This window comes from Miscanthus floridulus, chromosome 17 (genome assembly GCF_019320115.1).
Source record: "Miscanthus floridulus cultivar M001 chromosome 17, ASM1932011v1, whole genome shotgun sequence".
NCBI lineage: Eukaryota > Viridiplantae > Streptophyta > Magnoliopsida > Poales > Poaceae > Miscanthus > Miscanthus floridulus.
In genome coordinates, this window is record NC_089596.1 from 109,392,407 (window position 1) to 109,402,530 (window position 10,124).

At 45.5% G+C, this 10,124-nt stretch overlaps 1 pseudogene; it reads right to left on the bottom strand.

Annotated features, from left to right (window-relative positions):
* Nucleotides 1–5,259: 5,259 nt before the first annotated feature.
* LOC136518482 (uncharacterized protein At5g01610-like) lies at nt 5,260–6,213 on the bottom strand (annotated as a pseudogene).
* Between the last annotated feature and the right edge of the window lie 3,911 nt (nt 6,214–10,124).

Here is a 10,124-nt window from a genome sequence, read left to right on the forward strand (position 1 = left end):
TTTATCTTTATTTTTCAAGTGGTATCTAGCAAATCATGGTGCTAAGGATGGTGTTCAAATGACAACTCCGATTGGTATCACGCTTCAAAGGTCTATTCTTTACACCTTAGCATCATTTGGTAACTATTACTCTCCCAAACTTTCAATCCATGCATATGTGCAAGCTTTCTAATCCAAACTCTTAGCACATATGTAGGGGAAGCTAATACTTCCAACTTAGGTTGATGAAACTTGTCCATAACCTTTACACATGGTAATATGCTTGGGCAAGCAATATGAATCCAAAAAAGTTTCATTGAATATCTTTGTAAATAGGTTGTCATCAATTACCAAAAAGGGGGAGATTGAAAGTCCTAGTTTGGTTTTGGATAATTCATGAAACCTAGCACTAACCTTTGTCATGAGTTGTGATATGAGCTAGGTTGGTGCAATCCAAGTGTTGAGCATGGGGGCACTCAAGAGATGGTGATGATCACATGAAATGATGAGATGACCACATGTGATGATGATCAAGTGCTCAACTTGGAAAAGAAGAAAGAGAAAAACAAAACCCTATGGAGATCAAGGCAAAGGTATAAATAGGGGGTTTGTTTCAGTGATCAAGACACTATAGAGAGTGTGATCACATTTAGGGTAGATGGACATACTATTAAGAGGGGTTCTTAACTAGACAATTCAGTCATCTAGTGCCACTAGGTGTTGGACTTCATGCATTGCATATAGGCCTAGTGCACATCAGAGAGCAAGCAAAAATATTTATCGAAAATGATTTGAGAAATGCTAACTTGTATCTAACATGTTTTGAGAAAAACACTTTGAGAGTTAGCATCGCTTGCGGAAAGTTGCTCTAAGTTGCCATGGAATGAAACGTGAAAAAGTTTGCAACTTAGAGAAGGGTTTGGTGCCTAGGTGGCACCGCCACCCCTTGTCCGGTGCATCGTAGCCCCTATGGCGGTGGCTGGCTAACATGGTTCTGAGCACGAGCATTGGAGTGGTGACCGGACACGGCGTTATGCACTGCCATGTGTGTGACGTTGCACCATTGGTGGCTATCTGGTGCCACCGCCGCTTTTTAACCGAGGCTAGGTTTGCTGGAGTTAGGGCCGAGGGGACACCGTCCTGGTCACTGCCGTGGGGTGGCGGTGCACCGCCCTATTTATCTAGAGAGTAGGGAAAATGAGGGCTCGATCAAGGTAGCACCGCCACCACCTGTCCTGTGCCACCGTCACCCTGTCCGATGACCAACTAGCTGTTGGTCGACCATTGGAATTCAACCGCTGGGGGCACCATCACCCCTTGTCCGGTGACCGCACCGCCCTATCTAGTGCCCTCATAGAAAGCAGCTCTAAGGGGTAACGGCTCTATTTAATTGTGTGGCTATAAATAGAGGGTGTGGCAGGCCTTGGTCACTTTCTTGGCACCTCTTACACTTGTGCACACCCTTTGGAAGCTGAGCAACACACTCCACTCACTTGTTCACTTGATTTCATCATCTTGAGTGAGATTAGAGAGCCTCTAGTGCATTGCATTGAGTTGCATCATCTTGTGGCACTAGTTGGGTGATTTGGGTTGGTTGTGAGCTTGTTACTCTTGATGTTTGCCAACACCTAGACGGTCGGGTGATTGGACGATTGTTGAGCGGAGTTGGTGATTGTCTCCAGCCTCGATCGGTTGCTTGTGTAGGTTCTTGACCTTCTCCCGGCGGAGAGCCAAAAGGTACTCTATTGGATTGTGTGTGTCATTGAGCTACCTCACTTGTGGGTAGGTTCGAATTCTTACGATGTCCAATTATGTGGATGAGGTTCATGCAACATCTTTTAGCTGTCGAACCACCAAGTGTTGGTCGACACAACGGGGACTAGCGTGGCGGCAAGCACGTGAACCTCGGGAGAAAAATCTTGTCTCTTGTGTGCTTGGATTTCTCCTGGTGATTGGTTGTATCCACTTTGTGATTGGTTTATTCCTCGACGCGACGGTATAATCATCCTACTCACTCTTTTACATTCCTTGCAAACTAGTTGTCAAGCTCTTTAGTATAGTTAGTCTTTGAGAGCTTGTTAGTTTGGTTAGTGTGGCTCTTTAGTTAGTTGTTGAGATCACACTAGCTTAGTGAGTAGTGATCTAGTTTGTTGTGTGTGCTAGTGATCATAACAACTAGAATTGTTGGGATAGGTGGCTTGCAACCCTTATAGAGCTAGAGCAAAATTGCATTACGTCGTTGGTCATACTAATTAATTGCTCTAGTGTTCTTGTAGATTTTTAAATAGGCTATTTATTCCCCCTCTAGCCATATTAGGACCTTTCACTGTCGAAGCTCTTGCTCGGGAGAGACCTCGTGGGGGCAAGGACGTCACCGGATTGCCCTAGGTAGGCCAACAAGTCTAGGATGCCATCCTTTGGTTGTCGATCAAGCGATCAACAGCAAACATGGGGTTGAAAAGAGGGCAAAAAGAGTACTAGATGTAAAAAGAGCGATTGGATGTTGGATGATCTCAATTGGCCTTGATCCTCTCTCGTATATAGAGGGGATGGTCTTATTCCAGTAGAAAATAAGTCTAGATTTGGAAACCAAATCGGTTCGAATTAAGAAAGAAAAATCAATCTGGCTGGTCCCAAACCGGCCTAGCATGTTTCCACGTGGGCTGGGCAGCCACACAGGCTGTAAAACTGGCCTGGCCGGTTCAAACCTGCGGGTTCTGAAACCGGACTCGCAGGTTTTGCTGCGAGCCTAGCGCAAAAAATCTTCCAAAAATTGTATCTAATTCTTACGAAGTCTAAACGAGACGGTCCATATATGTTTTTCGATTAACTCGACGAGAGAAACATAATGGTGCAGTCCAATCTTGCATTTGAGAAACTTGGAAAAACCGGCCTAGCCGGTTCCGGTTGGGTCAACCTCTCGAAACGTCGTTTCCTTCGTCCGGGCTCCAAATGAGATGATCCAAATATGCTCGCTGACTGTCTCGATGAAATAAACATGATGGCGAAGTCCATTATATACTTCGGCCACTTTTGATTGTCAACAAATAGAGTACTAGAAAACAAATCAACTATTATGTGTTTGACACTTACCCTTTGAGGGACTGCCGGCCATGGCCTACGTGACGTGCCCCGCTTACCCTATCGTACTGTAGATCGAGCGACTTGGCTCTTTGCTAGTTCATCATTCGGCGCCCCATGCCCGTCAGTGGGCTTGGTAGCAGGCTTCTTGGACTTAGCCCTTGTTTAGTTGGAGAAATTTGGATTTTGGGGCTACTGTAGCACGTTCGTTTTTATTTGGTAAATAGTATTCAAGCATGGACTAATTAGGCTCAAAACGTTCGTCTCGCAATTTCCCACCAAACTGTGCAATTAGTTTTTCTTTTCGTCTACATTTAATGCTCCATGCACGAACCGCAAACATTCGATGTGACAGGTACTGTAGCAACTTTTAGAAGTTAAGGTGAAACTAAACAAGGGCTTACGCTACATGTCGCGACAGCCAGGGCGCTCTGCTTGCCCATGCTAGAGATCATTGGTGGGACCGTCGTGCAGTGCCCATTGCTCTCGATCCCCTGGTTCAGGAGCGGCCACGTGTCATCAGCCGGCTGGACTCTATGCGGGCCAGAGGAGCCTCTAGGCCCTTCGTTCGGCCAGTTTGTCAGCAAGTGGGGCCTCGTTTAGATTGCGAAAAAATTTCAATTCGATAAATAGTACTATTTTCGTCTTATTTGATAAATATTGTCCAATCGTGGACCAACTAGGCTCAAAAGATTCATCTCGTGATTTCTAACTAAACTATGTAATTAGTTATTTTTTTTACCTATATTTAATACTCCATGCAAGCGGCTAAAAATTGATGTAACGGAGAGAGAGTGAAAAAACTTTGGAAGCCTGGGGCGGTTTCTCCACGCGCACTCTTCCCGTTGCCGCTTGATGTAGTCTTTTGATATTCCTCTGTCATTGCACCGGTAGAGAGAGTCAATGCGCTCGGTGCACTGTGCTCCACGTGGTGCGAACCATCATGCCACACAGCGACGATTCAAGGGGTCAACCACCATAGCATTTCGAATGTGCGGATTCGAGCCATCGGCCCGGCATGTAGGGTTCAAGAGGAGTGTGGCTCCTCGATTCCTGCGTGGCGGTTTCACCGCGTGGTGGAGTGGGACGTGGCTGCTCAGGGGTCTCATGTGTCCCACAGCCGTCCCTGTGCCTCATTCATAGAGGGGCGTTGGCTCCCAGGGCTAGTGGACCTATAGGTAGATCCTCCATTGGTGGCCGATTGGCCGACCATCATCGCCCCGTGTCCCTCCACTCCAGGTTATAAATTGTCCTTTAGCGAGGGCGGCTGGAAGGCAAGGCCCAGTTTAGTTCCCAAAAATTTTACAAAATTTTTCATATTTCCCGTCACATCGAATCTTTAAACGCATGCATGAAGTATTAAATATAAATAAAAAATAAAACTAATTACACAGTTTAGACGAAATCCACGAGACGAATCTTTTAAGCCTAATTAGACTATGATTGGACACTATTTGCCAAATAACAACGAAAATACTACAGTGTCCATTTTGCCAAAAAATTTGAAACTAAACTGGCCCCAACTAGCTATAGTGAAGCAGAAATTACCATGTCAAAGGTACATAGTGCTTTATACTTTTTTTTTTGAAACAATTCCCCTCTTTTTTTGAAGAAAATTGTAGTGCCCTTAAGGAAGAAAGATCTACCTCCTCTTGAAACCATTGTAGCAACAATAATATTACTTTTGTACGTATAAACATTACTCTACCAATTTAGGCTCTCTGTCTCTCTCAATGCTCCAAAAGAAAAAAAAAACTCCATTTCTTCTCGAAATGAAAAATAAGAAGCCTTCAACAAACTACAACAAAAAACAATTAAACCACACCATCCATAACGGGTAATTCAACTACAGCAAATTAACAAACTATGATTAATTAAAAATTCCAACATGAGATTTCAAACAGCATAAAATGCTCACATACACATCTACAGAAATTTGTATTCCATTTCCCGTCATTATTTTCCACTTGAAACAAAAAAAACTTTGAATACCTTTAAATATTGTTGCTATTCTCCTCCTTTTTAGGAAAAAAAAAGGTTAACTCACTTCTTAAAATCTGATAACTTCAGAAGTGGAATCACAGTAGCATCAACAGTGTTGCTCTTATTAAGTTAAAAGTTACTCGATTACTGATTTAAGCTAGTCTTAACTGTGTGAGAACAAATGTTTTGTCTCATCGAAATGGAAAACTAATGAAGTCTTGAACTAACAACCACAACAAGCACTTGAAGTAACCATCGGTAACCATGGGATGGGATTCAACTATCACCACTTCAGAAACTAATTCACATGAGGTGCAAACATCTCAATGGAAAGAAGACAATTTCGATATAGACATTTATAAATTAAAATATTTGAAAGATCTTAATTATTGCTTCTCTGACTGTTCCTAAAACTGTTTGAAACAGTTGATGAAACATGAAACCGAGTCTTGAACTTGCTACCCCATCCCACATCTAAAAGCTGGGATTTTTGAAGTTTGCCCTCTTTATTAACCCACATCTACCATGCAACCCTACTAGTAGTGGCAGCTTACAGCAGCAGTCACCGAAGCTGCAGAAGCGGAATTCTAGAAGGCACCTCGCAGGCGCAGCTTGGCGGTGGCGGCCCCCGGCTGCTTCTGGAGCATAAGCAGGTCGTCGCAGTCGAACCCGCAGCCGCAGGTGGGGCTCTCGAGGAAGTTGTCAACCCCGAAGTCGGCGGAGACGATGCCGATGGAGAACTCGAGGTTGTCGCCGCTGCGGGTGACCTCGACGATGTTGAGCCAGAAGAGGAGGACCTTGACGGAGACGCCCTTGAGGTCGGTGAGGTGGTCGGTGGCGATCGTGCCGCTGATCTCGGTCTTGTAGCGGAGAGTGTAGGATCCCTGGATGGAGAACTCGCAGGAGGAGGATCCATTGAGCGTGGCCGTGGGCCCGTGGCGTTGTCGAGCGTGTAGGAGACCACGCCCTTGGGGAGGATCCCCCGTGGGAAGTCGTAGTCGGCGAGGACTTCGTACGCCGTCGGCTTAGCGAAGGCGGTGCTTCTCGCCGCAGCCGCGGCGGCGACGGCGAGGAGGAGGAGGAGGCGGTGGGCGAGCATAGCTGACTGGGGAGGAGAGCAGTGGAGTGGAGTGGAGTGGAGTGCGGCTTCGGTTTGGTTTGATGAACAAGGGAAGGAGACGGATGGCTTTTATTGTGCGCTGGGAAGGAGGTACGCTTGTGCTCTGCTGCAGTGTGCTCTGTGCTGGTTTGAACGCCGGGTCCTACACCGTCCGGCTCCCAAGCAAACGTGCCCTTAATCAACCAATAGGAAATAAAGTGTAATGGCCAGTGCTTTTAGTTTCTTTCAATCCTTTATGTACTATGACATAGCCAGTAGGATTTTATGAAAAAGACTATTGATTACTTTTTTAAAATTTAAGGGTCATTAACAATAACAATCGCATGAAACTAAAAAATAACAGCCAACCTACAAGAAACTAGGTGGTTTTTACTAAGAAGAAAATATGTATCTTGATCTGATGGGGAGTCGAAACTAGGTGGTTGGAACCTGGGTACTCAACCACACCTTCTAGTTGAACTAGACTCACTAATCATGTCTGCAAAAACTTAATTTGATTCTCCGTAGTAATCGAGTACAAACTTAGATTCCTATTTTAGATATTCTTGCTCCGATTTTGGACAAGGTTATTGCTCAAAGAATCATTGTGTGCAAACATGAATTCAAATCAAGTACTACGTGCACCCATTGACCCTATGACGAAAGAGGCCATGAGACAGCTGCTTGGCTTCGTTGTGCTTACTAGGAGCCCGTTTGGTGCGGCTTTCGGTGCTCCAGCTCCTACTTCTAAGATACTGTGTATCACTGTTTTTTACTGTAGCATGACAAAAAAACGGCTCCAGCTCCTCCAAGAATGAACTAGAAAGAAGAGGAGTCGGAGGAGCAGCACATTTGGAGCTTCTCCCGGCTCCCCCACAGTAGTGTTACAGTGCTAGAGCCGGAGCCGGAGCCGGAAGAAGCCCCTCCAAACGGGCTCTACATATATACGACGCAGCAGCTAGTTTTAGTTGTTATGTCCCACACGTACCTGTCAATCAGCATGGACAAACTGTAATTTGGATGGGTTAAGCTTGGGAGTGTCATCCCAACGCAAGCGCTCGCAATGGTCGAAGGCTCTTTTCATGGCCTAAACCACCGGTGACAGTTTGGAGGATGAACGCTTGTGCAAGCAAAGGTTAGTAGGAAGAGGCATCCCCGCTGCTTCCCTGTGCAAGCGCAAAAATATTCCTTCTCCCTTGATCAACAGGGCCTGCGCTCTGCACAAGCCGGGCCTGCCCCTCGCATGGAAGGAAATGAACTCAGCATGCACCTGCACATGTGTAGTAGTAGTTGTGAGGAGCGGCCCGCGTATGTCAGCTCCGTCCAGCCGTACAGTAGTTGAGACGAGCGGCGAGTATGGAGCCGCGACGACGACCTCTGACTGCCTCCTCGCTGTCTCCCGTCACTAGCTAGCCCTCGTTTAGTTGAGGCCAGAATCGGCGCCGCCGTAGCGCCTGTAGCTACAGTAGCTACTGTAGCATTTCGTTTTTATTTGGTGATAATTGTCTAAACGTTGACTAATTAGACTCAAAACGTTCGTCTCGTAAAGTACAATCAAACTGTGCAATTAGTTTTTTATTTCGTCAACATTTAGTACTCCATGCATATACCGCAAGTTTGATGTGACGGGAAATCTTCTTTTTGCATAGTGCCAAAGATGAAAATTTGGTGAAACTAAACAGGCCCCTACTTGACAAGTGAGTGACAACCATCGCAATCACGTTCCTATCACATCGAATGTTTGATATATATTTGAAGTATTAAATATAGACTAATTATAAAACTAATTGCACAACTTGCGACTAATTTGCGAGACGAATCTTTTAAGTCTAATCAGTTCATGATTTGACAATGTGGTGCTACTGTAAACATATGCTGATGGCAGATTAATTAAGCTTAAAAAATTCGTCTCAAAAATTAGCCCCATCTATATAATTAGTTTTGTAATTAATCTATATTTAATGCTCCTTATTAGTATCTAAACATTCGATATAACATAAATTTTAGAAGCGACTAAAAAACCAAACACCCCCTTAAAGGTCCCTTTGAATGGCGTAAAAAATTCTTGTTTCCTACGGTTTTTTTTCTATGTTCCAAAGGAGTCCTAGATGGCTTTGTGGTAGGTACTCATGTATGTACCATGTGTCATCTTTTTTCTAAAAATATATACAATTCTAGATTTAGATTAAGTTTGACTAAATCTATAGATATATTATTAACATTTGACTCATTGATGGCCTAAGACATGATAGATATTCTCCACCCTTAGCACATTGACTACCTCATTAATTATCCTCAACATTATGGCCTAAGTAAAAATAGAATGTGTACAAGACAATAACACTCACCTAAAGTTGTAAGGGAAGAGTATCGTTGTCCTGTCATGTTGTTTGTCCAAGAACCCGGATATCACTGGTACAGAAACAAGTTGTACTCTCGGTTGGGAAACCCCTTTAGTCCTGGTTTCCCAATCGGGAGCACGAATCCGGGACTAAAGGACCCCTCCTTTAGTCCTAGTTTCTCGCCCGGGACTAAAGGTCCACCGGTAATACCAACCGGGGCTAAAGATGACTCCCGGCCTAGCCACGTGGGCCGGTTGGTATTTTCAATTGATGATTCGTTTTAGTTTTTTGGCTGCGTGACCTCCATCCTGTATGCATCTGTCTTGATGAACTCACTCAAGATCTTCGCCTCCGTGTATTGTGGGTACCCAAAATCCATCATCTCATCAAGCAACTCATACTGTAAGCACAAAATGGGTGCCCCATTCTATCAAGTCCCAGTAACAGCACGTCAAACAGAAGTACTTGGAAATTTGCTTACCACAACGACAAAGTTGCAGTTCTGGCGAGCGGCTGTGAGGAGGAAGACATTGTTGTGCTAGATGAACATGTATGTGACGCCGGCGTCGTCGTAGACCACAGGCGAGTGCACTTCCGAGTCGTCCTACCCATTCCACAAGAAGTCAGCACCAGCGTCGCATGGATCTCAGGAGTAGACAACAGGCAAGGTGAGAAGGCCGATCGGCCACTTACCTCCTTGTCGAGGAGCTTGGTGAAGAAGCGCTCGGCCTAGAGCGCGGAGACATCGCCACGATAGTCGCGCCAGACGAGGACACGACCCTTGATGTCCAGTAGGAAGAGCGCCGACACGGCGCCCGCCATGGTGGTGGGGGCGATCTCGTCCTCCCCGCCCACCAGATCTAGATCTGCACGCCCCCACCTGCGCCTCTCTATTTGCGGCCAGTGGCGGCCATGCGGTTGCGGGGGCATGGGGGAGGAGAGCTCTCGGATCTCACCTGCCGCATCAGCGCCCAGCGTGCTCGTGCGGCACGGTGCGGTGCTGAGTTGGATTGAAGTCGGAAACGCAAGGATCTAGAAACTGCGGTGCTTGGTTGGATCAGAGGTGGGAAGGAAGAAGGGATATATAGGAGGGGACCTTTAGTCCCGGTTGGAGACAGCAACCGGGACTAAAGGTCCTTTTCTAGTCCCGGACGGAGCCTCCAGCCGGGAGTAGACTTTTACTCCCGGTTAGAGGGACCAACCGGGAGTAAAAGTTAACCTTTAGTCCCGGTTGGTAGCTCCAACCGGGACTAAAGGTCACCTGCAGCAAAAGCCTGCCGCAGTAGCCCACTTTTACTCCTGGTTGGAGCTACCAACCGGGACTAAAGGTTTCTCTAGTCCCAGGCGCGAAAAATACCGGGACTAAAGCCAAATTTCAAAGTGGATCAAAAGTCGTTTCTCTACTAGTGTATGTTATTCTCTATTTCTTGTTTAAAGTGACGTGTTCTTTCTTCATGTACAATATATGGGTCAATGAAACCAACATCAAAGATCATGTTTCTTTTGTGGTTGAAAATCTCCATTTTGCATATAGTACAAAAGAATGTAGTGAGTATAATTATAGACAATGAACAAGAAACATTAATTATAAAAATAAATCACTTACAGGCACCAGGAGCTGATGAGAGATTTGTCAAGGT